Consider the following 17,429-nt stretch of genomic DNA (forward strand, 5'->3'; position numbering starts at 1 on the left):
AACAATTTTTAAGATAGTGAGATTGTAGGTTTCAGACTTGGTGGAGTTAAGTGGCCCAGTTATCACTAGAGTCCCACCAGCTAAAATAAAAAGGGGTACCTCTTGTCAGAGAGATCGCTAAGCTCTGTGCAGTCCCCCAGCCAGAGCCCATCTTTCCATCAGCCAACACCCCTCTTTCAAAATTTCCACCCACCCAAGGCTCACCTTCAGGACATAGAGTCTATCCCGAATTCATTCCTTCTAGACAAACAGCTCAAGGACATACTCCTAAGTATCGACCACGTGTCTGGCTTCACCCATAATCTTGATTCCTGTGTTCTGCCTACCCGGTCAGGATCTCATTGCCCACTCCTGGCAAACCCGCACACTCACCAAGGCCATAGACTATCTCCAGCTTTCCCCGGTGTCACCTCGGAGCTAGCCTCTGCTCTGCAGTGTCCTCAGGCTTATGCCTGCCCGTCCCTGTGGGCGGGGCTCAGGAGAGGTCCTGGCCCACCCTATCCTCTTTCTTCTGACATCTCCTCACACCAAAGGCAAAGTTCTGGTGTTGGAACGAGGACCTATCATTTGTGAAGTAGGTTGGGGATGAGTTGATTTTATTTATTGTCTTCATCTTAAAAATGAAGACACTGAGATCTAAGGAGGTTTAGAAGCCCATCCCAGGTCACACAGGCATGAAGATCTGAAGGGAATCAGGGCTTCAAAAATGTTGATCTTTGCATTCCTGAATGCATAATTCTGTCTCTTCACAATACAGCCAGATTCACTCTCTTGGCCTCTATGAGCCCCTTCCTGCCTCTTCAATCAGGAGGATGTAAAATAAGAGAGAGAATCAAAGGAAGGCAAAAATCGTTCACAATTCAGCATAGCTCTAATCTGACGTGACAAGGCCAAGTCCATCTCTTCCTGGTGCCAATTACTTAAAGGGCATTGATGCCATGGCACCATTAAAGTAACAGCCAAGACAAATTGTAGGACCTCGTGGATCAATGTGCTCAGTGTTGTTCAACTCGTTCAATGAAATAAAGCGGTAGATGATTAACCTTACCCATGTCAATGTGTTGTTGCCATCAAATTCAGCTAAATGAATGTCCACGGCCCTCATTACAGAGTGCACTCTGAGGTGACTAATGTATTAATACCTTATTGGCAGATTATAAAGGGAGAGACTCTCCAGGGCAGGGCAACGAGTCTGAACAGAGGCCTAGATTATTTGATACTCTTAGAGTGGGGAACAGTGACAGATACAAATGCAGATGTGAACGGGTCAGTAATTGAGAGGGAGATAGAGGGGGAAAAAAAAGAAAAAAGGAAAACAATGCCCAGAGCTAGTAAATGGTTGCCTCCTTGATCTGTGGGGTCTGCAGAACACAGACATTGATGGTGGACTTGAGAAGAAAACCACAACTTGCCCATTTTATTTTCTTTATTTTCTTTTCTGGGATAGCTGTCTAGTTTGGGAGGGGTTAACTCACTCTTTTAACCTTAACCCAGATGAGGATTTTAAAGAAATGGGAGCTGGCCTACAAGGGAAGCAGTGAGTGGGCGCAGTGTGCAGTGGAAAGACAGCTTAGGAAGCACTTGATTACTCCTCTTGCCACCCTTCCCCATCGTTCTGGGGTGGTGAGAACCCCTTGAGGAACATTGGCTCCTCGGCTAAGGCTGGCTTTTAGGCGTGGAGGCAAAGGGCAGTGGATTGCAATTCAAGATACTGGAGTTCTGCTTCTAGGCCCGCAGCCCAGGGCAAGAATTCTGCATGCCCATTCTGATCTTTGGGTCTCAGTTTCCTTATTTGTGGAACAAGGGGCTTGGAGGACTGCAAACAGACTTTTTCAGGGTCTTGGACACCTGTAGGGTGATTTAGGGGATCCCGAGTGAAAACACGAGTGGGCGGTTTAGCAGGAATCTGCGTCTTTTCCTCGCTTCTATCTATCCACAGCAGCTTGACATACATACATTGTGTATCAGGCTTCTGCATAATATTTCACGGGAAAAATAGACCCCATTGCCAAACAAGACAAAACAAACAAGCAAACAAGCAAATCTGAAACAAAAACCCTGGACCGTGTAATCCCCAATATTTAATGATTTTTAACACTAAAATGTACTCGCTGAAAAGTGATAAATGAAGTCCATTATCTAGTCTTTGTAGCTACCAAATGCCATTCACACTGATTTTTTTTTCTCCCCCCTAACAAATGCTCTGATTATCCTGGCACCGCGTGGAAATAACTTCGTTGTGTTTGTACCATGAGTACATGCATTAACGCCTCATGGGCTGGTGATAAGCTTCCAGAGGAGGGCGAGAACATTTGAAAGGACGCCAAGCCCAGCGGGTGTAAAGGGGAGGCGTCCTCTAAGGGAAGAGGTAACGTAGATAGGAGGCAGAGACGTGGAGGCAGAGAGCTGACATCGGGTCACCCATGTAGTGGCGATGCTTATTTTATAGCCAAAGAAGACTGTGATTGTCCAGTAATTTCTGAGAACTATCTGCTCAGCTACTCCAAGTTCTGCATTACTGGCTGAAGCTGGGGAAAATTTTTGCCTCCCTAATGTGTACTAAGTGTCTCATCGATCATAAGCTTCTGCTGGGGTGACTGATTTTTGCTCTTACTCATTCTCCACACTATCTGCAAATGTTTCCCAGAACCCAAAGAAACTCTTTTCTGTTTATAAAAGCTTACATTTTCATTTCCTGAGCTTTGATCTGCCAAAGGTCCTCTAGTTGGGCCAACATTTTCTGTAGCTACTCTGGAGTCCTTTCCTTGGTTTGGTTCAGTTCAATTCAGTTCAGTCTCTCAGTCATGTCCGACTCTTTGCGACCCCATGAATCACAGCATGCCAGGCCTCCCTGTCTATCACCAACTCCCGGAGTTCACTCAAACTCATGTCCATCGAGTCAGTGATGCCATCCAGCCATCTTATTCTCTGTCGTCCCCTTCTCCTCCCTCCCCCAGTCCCTCCCAGCATCAGAGTCTTTTCCAGTGAGTCAACTCGTCACATGAGGTGGCCAAAGTATTGCAGTTTCAGCTTTAGCATCAGTCCTTCCAATGAACACCCAGAATTGATCTCCTTTAGAATGGACTGGTTGGATCTTCTTGCAGTCCAAGGGACTCTCAAGATTCTTCTCCAACACCACAGTTCAAAAGCATCAATTCTTCGGCGCTCAGCCCTCTTCATAGTCCAACTCTCAGATCCACACATGACCACTAGAAAAACCATAGCCTTGACTAGACGGACCTTTGTTGGCAAAGTAATGTCTCTGCTTTTTAATATGCTATCTAGGTTGGTCATAACTTTCCTTCCAAGGTTACCTGTCCCCAATTGGGGATTTCCAAGTCAGTCCCTACAAGAGACGCTTGTACCGAAATCACACAAATGAATGTCATGGGCTAGTCAGAACTCTATTTTCTTTTCATGTGTGTTCTTAGAAAGTGATGACTGTCTCTTGAGTTAGGAATGCTTATTTAAATGTTTTTCATATACATTACCGTATGTGAAATAGATATTTTATTAAAATATTATAAAAATATTTTATTTTATTAAAATAGATACCATATGTAAAATGATGCAGGGAGCTCAAATCTGGTGCTCTGTGACAACCTAGAAGGGTGGGATCAGGTGAGAGGTGAGAAGGAGGTTCAAGGTGGAGGGGACATATGTATATCTATGGCTGATTCATGTTGATGTTTGGCAGAAACTAGCACAATATTGTAATCCTAATCCTCCAATTAAAAATAAATGATTTGAGAAAATTTTAAAAAGAATGTTTTTTCTCATCTAACTGTGTACTCATTGGTGGCAGAAATCATTGTCATTTATTTGTTTTATTTTAGTTATTATCACTATTATTGGGTTGGCCAAAAACTTCATTTGGTTTTTTTCTGCAACGGTGGGAGAAAAAAAAAACCGAACGAACTTTTTGGCCAGCCCATTATCCTCTCAATTGGTATCTCCCGATAATGATGGATGGTATGTGTTCCTTGGGTTACTTGGAAAAAATACCTATTCTGAAGCCCCTCCCCTAGAGTTTAAGTCAGTAGATATAGAAGGGTTGTCCAGGAATCTGAAATTAAAAAAAAAAATAGATCATGATCCTCAAGATCACAGAAGACTAGGAAACACTGAGCTATAGAATCAAGTGCCCAGCCCAGTGCCTGGCACCATACGTTGTCAGCAAATGCTTGCAAGGAATAAAGACACTCCAGGATTCAGGCCTAATGACCCAAGCCTTGCCCACTGAGGAAGAGAGGGGTGCACGGGAAAAGCCTATGCAACCCTCTGTGTTTCCTGAGAGTCCAGCCCGGAGGGACTGTGGATATGTCACAGACTCTCAACACCCTAGCCTCCACCTACACTGCCAGACATGGAGCCCATATCTGCAATACTCGTTAGCGAACTCAGCAGGCAGGCATTCAGACCGCGCACTTCTCCCCAAAATTGTCCCCTTCAGAGTAGCAGATCCCAAGGAGACACCCAGACTGCTGTCCATTCTGGGCTGCTTCCCGGGGTCCCTGCTGCCTCCTGCCCTCTATCTGCTTTGCTCTACACGTGGAGTCCCTTTCTGTCACCCCTTGGATCATCATGGGCTTCTCCCTGATGAACATTTCTGCTCCATGAAGGAGCAAGACTGTCCGAGCCTGTGCAGGGCTTGTCTGCCAGGAACACCTCTCGGCAGAGACGTCCCTTCACTTTCTTATGTGTCTACTTGTCCCAGATGGTCAACCAGTCATCTGGCCTGAACTCTTCTGCAGATGTGTCCCCTTGACCTTGTCATGGCTTCCCAAATCTGGAAGATTTTGCATAATTTGGTGATAACTCTTTGAGCACTCTGCACTAGGCTGGTGGCTGAGGGTGCAACAGGGAGTAACATGCAACCTCTTTATCTTAGAATCACAGGAGATGTAAAAGACCAGAAGTCCAACCTTGGCTACCCTCTGAAAAAATACTATCTTAAGATTAAGCACAGATGACTATGCAGGCTCACAGAAAGGGACTTGACCCTGAATACTTCAGCAGGGAAGGTCTCCTGGAGGAGGTACTCCTTGATCCGCGTCTGAAGGAGTCAGTTGTCCAAGGACGGAAGCCAAGCCTGATGGGCATGTTAGGAGGAAGAAGCAGCATGCACAGAAACAAATGTTTTGGTACTTAGATTCCCTGCGTTATTTGAATATCCTGGCCTTAGACTCAGTTCCATTTAGGGAAAAGAGTTCTAGGATCAGGAGTCAGAAAGTTGTATTTTAATTATTTTTCTTTTTTTGTTGTTAGTTGTATGACCCTAAAAGGAGTCACTGCTTTTCTTAAAGTCTCAAGATTGTCTTCTCTGTAAGGGGTTTGGAGAGATTTACAATCCCTTCTAGTGTATTCTACTCTGAATCTTCCTGTAGTACATGTGCTGTTAATAGCATAATAAACCGTTCTGCTCACCAGGTAATATTTGCATGTATGTATTTCTGCGTGCACACAGACATTTATGTATATTTGGGCTCATAAGACCCATATAAGCATAGCTGCCCTTATTGTGGAATTAAACTGTATGTTAGGGAGAAGGCACACTTTTTTTTTCTAGACTATCATACATTATACAACACACACATACAAACACATACACACACATACACAATCTCTTTGGAGTAGACCTCCCAAGAGGGGTGGGGGGGTGGAGAATGGGTGAAGGGGAGCAGAACATGGGGCTGTCACAGCCTGTGGCTTAAAAATGGCTTGAGCTGCAATTAAAAAAGGCAGAGGCCAAAGGTTATTCCCTGGCATTTTGCTTGGGGTGGATAATTTTAGAGGGTGATGTGTCTCAGCTTGTTGAGATATTCTGAGAGACTTGCAACAGCTTAAGTCTGGCCAGCCTAAAATAAAAATCAGAAAGGCCAACACATTCAAAGATACCAGAGAGAAGCAGCACAGTGGTTGACGTTAAATGGAGAAAAAACTCAGCGTGATTGACACTGCTTCTGGATCCTTATTGCTTGATTAATAGTAGAGATTGGATAATTTTAAAATTATTAATTATTTCCAGAGTGCATACACGATATCAGCTAGTCTTAGGCAGTCCTGTCACTGGGAAGGTTAAATACTCTCTGCACTTGATAATTACCTAATCACCATTACTCTTTTGCATTCATTCTGTCCCAGCACCATTATGACTGGGTTGGGTTATTAAAGCTTGCGTGGAAAGAAATAAAGCACCCTGTTGTTTGCACAGGGTTTAGCAGCGAATAAAATACCCTACTCTACCAGGCTACTCCAGAAGAGTCTGGAATAGATTCTCCTGCCAGTTTGTTAAATTCGCTCTCAGATTCACCTTTGTGTGTCCACTAGCAGGAACTGCATAAGGAAATGCAAATGAGCCCCTACCTGGGGAAATCTGAGGCCAGAAGGGAAATAACCTGCAGGAGAGGAAGGTGATGGCAATTAAAGAAGGGATCGCCTCACTCCAGAATGTCTGAGGCACTTCGGAGGAACTGCTGTTTCCCCCAAACCCTCTACGTGGTCGCTTGCTAGCAGGTCTCCCCAGCGATCACCTCTGTTAGCTTTGTCCTTTTGGCAAAACTGTTTGTTGAATCAACGTCAGTGCAGCGAGTGACGCCACAAACCCCTCTCACAACCTTGGCCCAAGCAGGAATTCATGGGAGCTGCAAAGGGTTACGAATAAAATGCAGTCACAAAGGTAAGCTTGGCTTTTACAAAAGCTGCCCTTGGCTGAGATTAGGATGAATGATAACGCCTAGTGCGGGCAAGGCAGTGGGGGATTAGGGGAGCTCATACACAGCTAAGGGCTGCGTAAATTGATATAAGCTTTCTGGAGGGTGGTTTGGCAAACTGTATTAACAACCTTAATAAGGTGCATATCTTTGACTGCATTTTCCTGCCTTTGGGAATGCATAAAGATATATCTCTAAAATATTAAAACATTAGTAAGAAGCTTACATGTTGAACCATAGGGAATTGATTAGGTTAAAGATACTTTTTAAAAATAATATACTTTAAAAAAGTCAAGTTATGAACTATTTATTGATAGTGGAAATACCCCTTATCTATCTCTAATTTTTTTAAAAAATGAGGTTATGAAAAAGTAAGATACAATACTTTTTCATTTAAAAAAGCATGTATAAATACGTGCTACAAAAGTATGGAAAGATACAAGGCATGATTGTTAACAGAAACTACAGGTGGTGCATACTGGGCGTTTTTGTTTCTCTGAGGTTTTTTTTTTTAAACTAATTTTATCGAGGTATAGTTGCTTTACAATGGTGTGTTAATTTCTGCTGTACAACAACGTGAATCAGTTATATATGTACGTGGATGTACCCTTTTCTAGATCCCCTTCCCATTTAGGTCACACAGGGCTTTGACTAGAGTTCTCTATTAGTTATCTCGTTGAGATACACCAGTGTATATACGTCAACCCCAGGCTCCCAGAGCATCCCGCCTGTCTTTCTCCCCTTGGTAACCGTAAGTCTGTTGTCTGCATCTGTGACTCTATCTCTACTGCCCCGTCTTTCTAGGTCCACACGTAAGTGATATTATCGTGTATCCGTCTTTCTCATTCTGACGTACTTCACTCTGCAATGGGCTCTAGGTTCATCCACCTCATTAGAACCGATTCAAATGTGTTTCTTTTCATGGCTGAGTAATATTCCATTGTGTATATATAAAGCAATCATTCTCCAGTTAAAAATCAATTAAAAAAAAACAAGTATTATACTCATCTTGGACCATGGATAGACAAGCTTTAGAGAAAATGTCAATAATTTGGAAAAATAGAAGGATAAATGAACCTGAAAATTTAAGTCTTTGAGCAACTGTATTATCTAATTCTGGAAATACCTGCCTATGGACTTCTTAATATGTGGGATAATAAACACCTATTTTTAGTGGCATTTTTGATTACTTAAAACCGAAAGCAAAACATCTTGGGCTTCCCTGGTGACTCAGATGTTAAAGCATCTCCCTGCAATTTACGAGACCTGGCTTCAATCCCTGGGTCAGGAAGATCCCCTGGAGAAGGCAATGTCAATCCACTCCAGTATTCTTGCCTGGAGAATTCCTTGGACAGAGAACCCTGGCATGTCCATGGGGTCACAGAGTCAGACATGGCTGAGCAACTAACACTTTCACTTGCAAAGCGTATTAGTCATGCTTTGCCTCTCTAATTACTTCTGGCTCACATAAAGAAGGTAGTTAGCTATGACCAACATATTTTAAAATGTTGCATGATAGAGTGTTAAAAAGCTACCAGGGGTCAAAACACACTCTGGAGCTGCAGTATTTAAATGGTGCAGTACTGGTGCATAATAGGAAAAATAAAATCTAGATACAGACTCATATATGTACGGGAATTTGGTGCAAAAGGGATCTGATAGTGTAATGATTAAAAGTACACCCTGCGGAATTATACTGCCTCATTTAAATCCTGGCCCCGGACGATTATTAGCTATGGAAATACAGGAAAGTTACTTAGTTTTAGTCATTTTCTAAGTTTTAGTCACCTCAGCTGTAAAACATAAATAACAATGTCTATGACACAGTGTTGATATGAGAGTTAAATGGCGTAATATATGTGAGGATCTTAGTATATCATAGAAAAATTCTAAATTTTTATGGTGCTTGGTACATGATAAAAGATATACTGGCACCACTTAGGCACCATTTCAGAATCTTCTTCATCCACATTTTATTCCGGGACAATGCCATCCTGTAAGTAACCACTAGCCATATGTGGCTCTGTATATTTAAATTTAAATTGATTAAAGTTAACCAAAACTTAACAGTTCAGTTCCTCAGTTGCACAAGCCACATTTTAACAGTCCAGAGCCAAATAGGGATTAGTGACTACCACACTGGACCGTGCAGATATAGACCATTTCTCTCATTGTGGAAAGCACTATCAAACGGCACTGTTCAAGGGCTTTCTGTACAAACTGGCTCACGGAATGTACGTTGACCAGCTTCATGCAGGAGATCAGACTGCACTTGCCTTTGGTCCTTACCACTTATCTCTTACTTTTTGCTGGGGAGCATCATGCAGAATGTAGATGAGAATGTGTTTTTCACTCATACAGGCCCAACCTGGAATTACAGGGGATATCCATGGGGCCTCTCTTGACCGATGACGAATTGGAGTCAAGGAATACATTCTTCTCCTTTACATTTGAAGTGTACTTAATAAAAATCCCAGAATATTCAGTAAAGTTATTTTTAATTTTTTCCAAATAAAGTGTTGATTATTTTAAATTCATTTTCTTCTTGTTTCATAAATATGTAATTGACCTACAGCACTGTGTAAGTTTGGAGAAGGAAATGGCAACCCACTCCAGTATTCTTGCCTGGAGAAAGAGTCAGACATGACTGAGTGACTTCACTTTCAATTTTTTCAGTGTATAAGTTTAAGGTGTATCAGCCACCCAATCTTTAATGCTTTGTTACAACAATCCTAGGAAACAAATGTATCCATAATCTATCACTGAGCAGAAAATGGAGTGGCAGAGTCATAAGCATAACATACATTTACTTTAACCAGAAAATTTTGTTTTATTTATTCTCAAGTGCTCACATGTACCTACAAAGCCGCTGAAAGAATATTCGCAAGGCTGTTCAACAAGACTACCTCTGAGAAGGGAACTTATTGGGTTAGGCCATTATGGGGATGTCTTGCATTTTTTCCTATTTTCTATACAAGTTGACTATTTCATTTTTTACCCCATTACTTCTGTAAAGATATATCCCCTCCCCAAATTCAACTCCCTTGTGCAACCCAGGGCCTTTTTCTTCTGGAGGTGGAGAAAAGAAATATGGGCTAGAGCAGGAGAAGAAGGAACCTGGCACATGGCATGAAAAATGGGGGCTTCGAGGCCTGCCCACCGGGGCCTTTGAACTAATTTCTTATCAGTGCCCCCATTTTGTTCTTTTTTAATATCCCATTGTACACGCATGGCATGTCTTCTTTACCCGTTCCTCTGCTGATGAACATTTAGGCGGCTTCCGTGTCCTGGCTATTGTGAATAGTACTGGATGGACCTAGAGAGTGTCATACGGAGTGAAAGTTAAGTCAGAAAGAGAAAAGCAAATGTCATATGTAACACATATACGTGTCTAGAAAAGCGGTGTAGGTGATCCTATTTGCAAAGCAGAAGTCGTTTCACAGATGGAGAGAACCAGTGTACAGACACCAGGGGGGAAAGCGGGGGGATGACTCGGGAGAGTGAGATGGACACGTCTGATCCCACGGGTAAGATACATAGATTTGGTTCTATGCATAAAGCACACTGTCGATTCTACGCATAAAGTAGACAACGGGCGAGCCTACTGTGTGGCACAGGGAGCGCTACTTAATGCTCCGCGGTGACCTGAATGGGAAGGCGTCCAAGAGGGGAGGGGGACAGGCATACATGGGCTGATTCACTTTGCTGTAAAAGTGGAAACAAGCACAACACCGTAGAACAACTATACTCCAATAAAACTGGTTAAAGAAAAATAAATTGTGCCATTGACAGAACACTTAATGCCTTGGAGCTGCCAAGAGCGGGAATCGAATCTCCGCCTGAGGGGAGGCGCGTGGGCCCCTTTTCCACTGGACATGGGAGCCCCCTTCCTTACGCGCTTCCCCTGGCAGCTTCCATCCACCCTGCCACCCTGCACCAAGCTGGGAGGATGCAGCCTCCGTGTCAGTCTGAGCACAGGTTTGAAGTGGGTCCCAGGCTTATTTCTGAATATCTGGTCATCACAGCAGGGCCAGTGCCGGAGATGGTGGGCACAGATGACCTGAAATCCCGCCTCACCCCACCTCCTTCTCTCCCTCAGCTCTGAAGGGGCCTCTCGGGGGTCAGGACCACCTGGAGCTGGTGGGGGGTGGAGAGGAGAAGGGCAGGGAGAGACGTGGGGGTTTCTGACGACAGAGGGGAGGGGGCGCAGCTAATGAGAGCGGAGAAGCGAATCTGCGCCGAGGAAAGCCGCTCTCAGGCCTCTGAGCAGCTCCGTCTCGGCCCCTTCCCCTCTTCCTGCCCCCCGCTTCCTCACCTCTTGCTTCCCAGCACTCAGCACCTTCTTATTTCCTTTTCTCCTCCTTTCAAACCAGGACAGGGCTGGGTCTCCCCAAGAGGCTGAGATAATCGCCGGTCATCATTGGACAAGTAGCCTTTTCCCTTGTGCGGCAGCAAAATCTGGAATTAAACTTCAGATGCTGAAGGGACAAAGCCCTCAAGGGGTGAAGGAGGATTTTCAGAGCTTTAAAAGCCTCCCCAGGAGTCTCTGACATAATATATCTAGTCCTCGTTTGATGAGAATGAGGAAAAAAATAGGTGATACATATAGAAATATCCATATACTGCAGTCCTTTCTGCAACCTGCTGGGGTAAACTGTTCCCCATTGTACGGAGGGGCGACTGAGTCAAAAACATTAAGTAACTTACCAACGTGTGACAGAGGTGGGGCTTTATCCCGGGATGTCTGACCGTGGGTTTCGGTGCTTATCAACCTATTATACTCTTTCTTATTAGTGTGTCTGGAGCTCTGATCTCCGGAAAGCATCAGTGAACCTTGTGGACAATGACTTCAGGAGAGCCAAGGGATAGGATGTGAATCAGGGAGACACTCGCGATGGACGGAATGTAAGCAGTTCCCTGGCAGGAGCACCCCGTGGCAAAGGTCTCACTAGACTGTAGAATATGCCATCATAACACGGTAGACACACAACGTGCTTGAGGGGAAGTGGAATCCCAACAGCAGGTGGAATTGAATTAGGTCTCCAGGGACTAGGAGCAACCATTCTCTCTTTTGACCCAGTTCCATGCTGAACATGACATTTAGGAAACCATCGCCTGACCCTACAGAATCTGTACACAAGCCTGCCTTCTGTGTTCCCTCTCCACTCTCCCAGCTCATTCTCAAGCTCACACTTCATAGGCGGACAGGACAGTGCCGTGACCTTCATCCGTGTTTCTAGGACCTTATTGCCCTTAAGGATTCAGCCCACGGTCTCTGGTTATCATAGCAATTCCAGGATTTTAAATGCCTCTTTAAAAAGTTGGTGGATGGAAAAACCACATCCACCATGGAGTTTTGCAAGTTAAATATTTTTACAGTTTCCAAGCCAAAGGCAAGGAGATCAAACAGCACAGTTGCGAAAGAAAGCTGAACAAGGCCATTCGATTCTAGAAGCTGCTGGCCGGTATTAAAATATTCCATTGTCCTCTGTCCTTTCCCCACCTTGGTCTCTTCTGGAATCACAGCCTTTGGCTCTCCAGGCAGCTTGAAAGAGGTTTATGGATGAGACTGATATTTAAGACTCTGGCAAAGTATGACCTTCGGCTTCCCAGTAAGCGTCAAGGACAAATGGCAATGCCTGGGAGTTGAGACTTTAATTCCCACCAATTGCTTCCCTCTAGTCTATTATGCATGAGAAATGCAACCGGCTCAGCCCTGGGAATCCAGGGGTGCCTTTGAATCACAGACCCATAGAGTGTCAGAGCTGGCTTTGGAGATCACTGAGTGAGTCCAACCTCCTCATTTTCTAGATGAAGAACCTTGCTCCAGCTGTGTGAGCCTCTCAGGTTGGACTCTCTGCTCTGGCTCGCCTTTCCCAGAGACACAAAGCAGTCGGCGAGGTTATGAGGTTCTCAAGCGGTTAACATTGCTAACGAGTAGGCAGTGTGAGAGCAGGACAGAGTCAGTGGGCAAGAGCGAAACCACAGACCTGGGTTTCAGTGAGGCTGAACATGGACCGATTCCTTGCTACTGTGAAACTGAAGGAAAGGATGACGGATGAGCCAGAACCTGGAGCAGGTTCCTGATAGAGGCAGGAAGGAGGATCTTTTTGTTTGTCCCATTTACCTCTTTACCTCTTTTTTGGCAGAGGAATTCTGAAGTTTTCCACATTCCTTCCAACCCAATGAGGAGGCTACTGTCCCTCTAGCTCTCTAAAGTCCCCCGAGCATGATCCTGACAGCAAATCATTTTGTGCTTTGTGTGTGCAGAGCCTTCTGAGGGCTTTGCATTTGTTCATTCACTGAATGCTCACAAAACTCCCCGGAGGCGGGTGTGAATATAAGCCTCATTTTATAGACGAGGAAACCGAAGCAAAGAGAGATGAAGTAACACATCCTGGGTCACACAGTGATACCATTAAAGTCTTGAGGAAGGAGAAATGCTTTGGCAAGAGGGGCTTCCAATCTGGGGTAAATTTCTTGAGGCAGTGTTGAGTTAAGCTTGACCAGAGGTCTCACTGAAGCAGAACACCCTTTTTGTAAACATGCATACTCCAGCTGAGAGATGTATTCTAGAAGAAATACAGACTTTAGAGCCTGGATAGGTTGCTTGGGATTCTAACTCTCGCTAGCTATATGACCTTGGGCAAGATACTTGATGCCTTCAAGCTTCCATGTTCATATCTTTCAAACAAGTGTAACAACGGTTTTGATGCTTATAAGAGTGACAAGAATATGTACCTTGCAGAGTTGTTATTAAGGTAAAAGTTATCACGTAGGGTTTGATGTTGGCGGGCATTAAAACTGGTAACCCCTGTTAAGCAGCCAGCTCCTTTCCTCTTGCTTCCAGGTGGATGTGCTTCCATTTCTATAATCCTCCTGAGCTCTCTCTTCATTGAGTCAGCAACTGAAGCACAAAAAAGTAAGTGACTTTCCCAAGGTCACCCAGTGAGCGGGGGCTATGATTTAAACCCAGACAGTCTGGCTTCGGAGCCCACACGCTTTGATGCTCCACCACACCAACTCCTCAGAAGACCGAGTATACATGGTATCAAATGTCTTCTCTCTCCCTGGCAGGAAGAAGGCTGAAACCACCAGCATTTTGGAAAAGGCAGCAGGGGGAAGCAGACTCAGAGCTGATGACTCAAACCACTCATTCTCCATCTCATTTTATATCCCCACTTCCGTTAACCCCAGGAGTGCGGATCTTGGGAGGCGGTGTCCACTCACCCCAGTCCACCCAGGAATCTTTGGTAACATCCGTTTTTCTTAGGTGACTGTCGAGGTCCTTCTTTCACCCTCAAAAGTATCTGAGTTTGGAGATACATTCGATGGTGGTTCTATGCAAAAGGCATACGAAATGCTTAGGCAAGTGAGAGGAGCAGCTCATAGACAAGGCTATTGGCATCTTCTCTAAGGCAGAGGGAAAAAAATTTGCCATATTCTTTTTTTGAGGGCTGAGTTAGTTGGTGCTCTGAGAAACTAAGACCACAAGACTTCTTGGAATGTAGGCTTCTTGAGTTTTGCCTCGGCAGGACTATCTTTGTTCTGGCTCTTGAATGAGTCCCACTCACGTCTTCCCAGGGCCATCAGAACCCTAAATGACAGCTTAACAGCAGGCAATCAGATTGCCTTGTGCCTCTTTCAACATGGTTAGGAGCAGCCCTCGGGTAACCTGTTGCCAGGACAAGGACAGGAAACCTACAGCAAAGAATGACCTGCACAACCTAAACCCTGGAGTTAAATCTACTGGCGTAATTGCCAGATGTAATTTCCCTGCACCTCCTTCTGCTAAGTGCTCTCAAAGAGCAAAGCACTTAGTAAATTATAAGGAGGAACCAGCACAAAAGTGCTTACAAATAAGAATTATGGAAAATCAGAAGCCAAATGCTCACAACAGCATTTTTTTTTTATTTAATCAGAAACAGAGTCAGAACTATACAGGAGGGGTGAAGTCTCTCAGGCAAGCGATAACATAAGCTGTTCATATACTTTAAGATCTAATCTATCATTTTAAAAATTATTTTATTACAGGGCAGTTTCATAAAAAAGAAAAAGAAAAACTAGAGTCTGTGTTCCATTATTCTACTGGGTATCCCAAGAGAAGCCCAATAAAGGGTAATGATAGAATGACTGGGAATAAAGTTTATGGCATTAACTCACCAGGCGAGAGAACAAGCAAGAAGCAAAGATGGGTGGACAAGGGAATTCAGCTACCAACCGGTCCACGCTGATTGGGTTTGGGAGCTGTTTCTACAGGTTTTCATTTCAGGAAAGGGAGTTTGTCACACAGAAGATGGCATCTGACCTCAGCTGCAATGATGGCAGAAAGAAACAAAGCCCAGCCTTTCTGGAATCTTAGGCAATCCCACAGGAAGACTCTGAGTTTCTTAAAAACAGAGCCTGGAGGAGCCGGCCATCTATCAAAGTGATTGTGCTTTTGCCGGCTCCACATCAGTCACCTCCCGGGGGCAGATCATGAAGCACAATTGGGCACACGGTTTTTTTCATGTCTCCCCATCACAGCTGGAAATTGTAGCTCTGGGTTCATGGGAGGCTATGTTTGGGAAAAACAGCCGATCGGGCGTCTTTGAAAACCACAGATCACATATATAAACATGTCTAGTACAGCGTGGAGAATACAATAGGCACACACACAAAAATGTGAGCCCCTGTTTTCCTCGCCCTTTCCAGCCATGTTTCTAGAACAGCAAGATAATGGAAGAGGCCTAGAGATAAGACTTTGAGGGGCTCTTGGGGACTCAAATCTCTCTGTCTCTATCCAAGTTCACAATGAATTCACCCCACTTGGGAAGCTCTCCTCTTCTCAGAATGAAATGTCTTCAAACTCCTCCTCTGCTTTCAGTGTCACCCATGAGTGTCTCTTAGGCCTCGCTATTAAGGTCATGGCTACCAGCAAGCTGTAGGCTGATTTAAGATGGAACTGACCTGAGAGCCTTCTCTTTGACTCTTGGATGACAAGAGCTTCATTCTTTAAAAAAAACAAAAAAACAAAGCTTTCTGCCCTAGTTAACTCTTTTGCTGTAAATCCAACAGGCAGCCTTGAGGAAGAAATGAATTACAGAGAATAAACTAAGGCTCTCAGTGCCTAACAGGAATTCCTCCGTCGCCAATGGGAACTTCCTAAATGCAAGGCTTTAAAGCCAAGATACCTCTTTTTCTTGCCAGTCAGAGATTCCTTTCCTGCATTTATTCCCAAAGTCTCAATTGGCACGGAGGGTTTCTGGCGTCCTGAGTCACAAGAAGACTCACGACAAACAGCGGCAGGTCGTGCATCTGTCGAGTGTAGACCCGACAACCCTGAGATGGGCCGTCATGCTGTTTCCAGAGGGCACAGTGCGGCTGACCCCAGCTCTCAGTGAGCTGGCTCTTCCCTGCTCCCATCCCCAGGGAGAAGCGCATTAAAAAGCACTGTGGCAGAGTTCATTCGGAGAGAATGCTATTTGCCTACCATCTCTTTTCTCTACATCATCAAAATCGGTCAGTTTGATAACACTTTATATCCTTTCCACATTGTCAGGTAAGATACATTGCAAATGTATATGGCTTAACAAATATATGGTAAATAAGCATTTTTTCCTGTCTCTTCTATTGATAAAAGATCTGTGGAAAGTTGGAGGAAAGAAAGCCGCTTTGTAAAAATGATAGATATGGTATAAAACTCCATGGTTTAAACATCTAACTTGCTGAGTTTTAATGGGGTTGTCATCACTGGACTGTTAGCTTAACTTATGAAAATCAAGAAAATGCCTTTTTGTTGCTTCATAAATCCTGATGAACAATCGTCCGACAACAGAAAACAAGCTCTGATTTTGGAATGATTGCTCTCTGTGTATCGCCAGTAATGAAGTATGCAGGAAATCGAAGACTTATTGCTCACAGATATTAGCACAGACCCAGATGGCTCAATTTTTTTTTTACCATAATAGATAATTCTTGAATTATGTGCCTAACAAAGACAAATTCTAGAACCATCGGAAGGCATTTATTATATTAACAAGTGTGTTTTCGATTCCTTCAAAACAGAATGTAATTTAATCTCAGCTTCAGAGACAGATTGGAAATGTTAAATGTCTGCTTTTCAGAAGTGATTTCTGTAGGGAGAAAAGTATTCACCATCAGCTTGAGCTGTGGAACTGGGAGAAAGGATGTTTATCTTAACAGCACAGAAAGGGAGAAGTTGTGGATTTTTTTCCCATTTTCTTTTTCATTTTTTAAATGGAGAGCAGATTGTATACATCCTAGTCCTCCCCAGGGCAACTTCTGCCTTGATGCACATAACATATTCCACCGTGAGAAAGAATAATTATCTGATAGTGATAGGGACCCTTCTTAGTGTTCTGTGTGTATAAATAAACACTCAGGACCTATATATTACTCTAGGGACTCAGGTGGATCTGGCTGGGATCAGGTTTGCGATTTTTCAGGGAGGTTCCTGTTAATAATCATTCCGGGAAGGACAGCTAGAGCTGTGGAAGCTTTGGAAATGAAGCCATATGAAAAACAACAGAAGGATGGAGGTTGATGGACTTGGAGAAGAGAGACACTCGCAGGTGGAGTGTTGGCAGGAAAGGAGATGATTGTGAGGAATGGTCCATCCTTTGTGGAGGGGCATGTTGCTCCACACTGGGACCAATGTCTACATTTCCTAAGAGAAAACATTCTCACTTTAACTAACGTCCCAACTCACCTTTC

General features: G+C 44.0%; 1 long non-coding RNA gene across 14 annotated transcripts in view; it reads left to right on the forward strand.

The window, feature by feature from the left end:
- The first annotated feature begins 6,271 nt into the window (after positions 1–6,271).
- The window catches only part of LOC129551229 (uncharacterized), a 49,854-nt gene continuing 38,696 nt past the window's right edge, over positions 6,272–17,429 (forward strand). For 6 of the 14 annotated variants that reach the window (XR_016039569.1, XR_016039562.1, XR_016039564.1 and 3 more), the window contains exons 1-4: positions 6,272–6,679; positions 11,508–11,618; positions 13,564–13,635; positions 13,791–13,986. This is a non-coding gene — a long non-coding RNA (uncharacterized LOC129551229). Of the gene's footprint in view, positions 6,680–11,507; positions 11,619–13,563; positions 13,987–17,429 lie in introns of all 14 variants that reach the window. The other 8 variants (XR_016039563.1, XR_016039575.1, XR_016039571.1 and 5 more) reach the window with 7 other exon arrangements.

This window comes from Moschus berezovskii, chromosome 17 (assembly GCF_049115385.1).
Source record: "Moschus berezovskii isolate FMDL1 chromosome 17, NW_MosBer_1.0, whole genome shotgun sequence".
NCBI classification, from domain to species: domain Eukaryota; kingdom Metazoa; phylum Chordata; class Mammalia; order Artiodactyla; family Moschidae; genus Moschus; species Moschus berezovskii.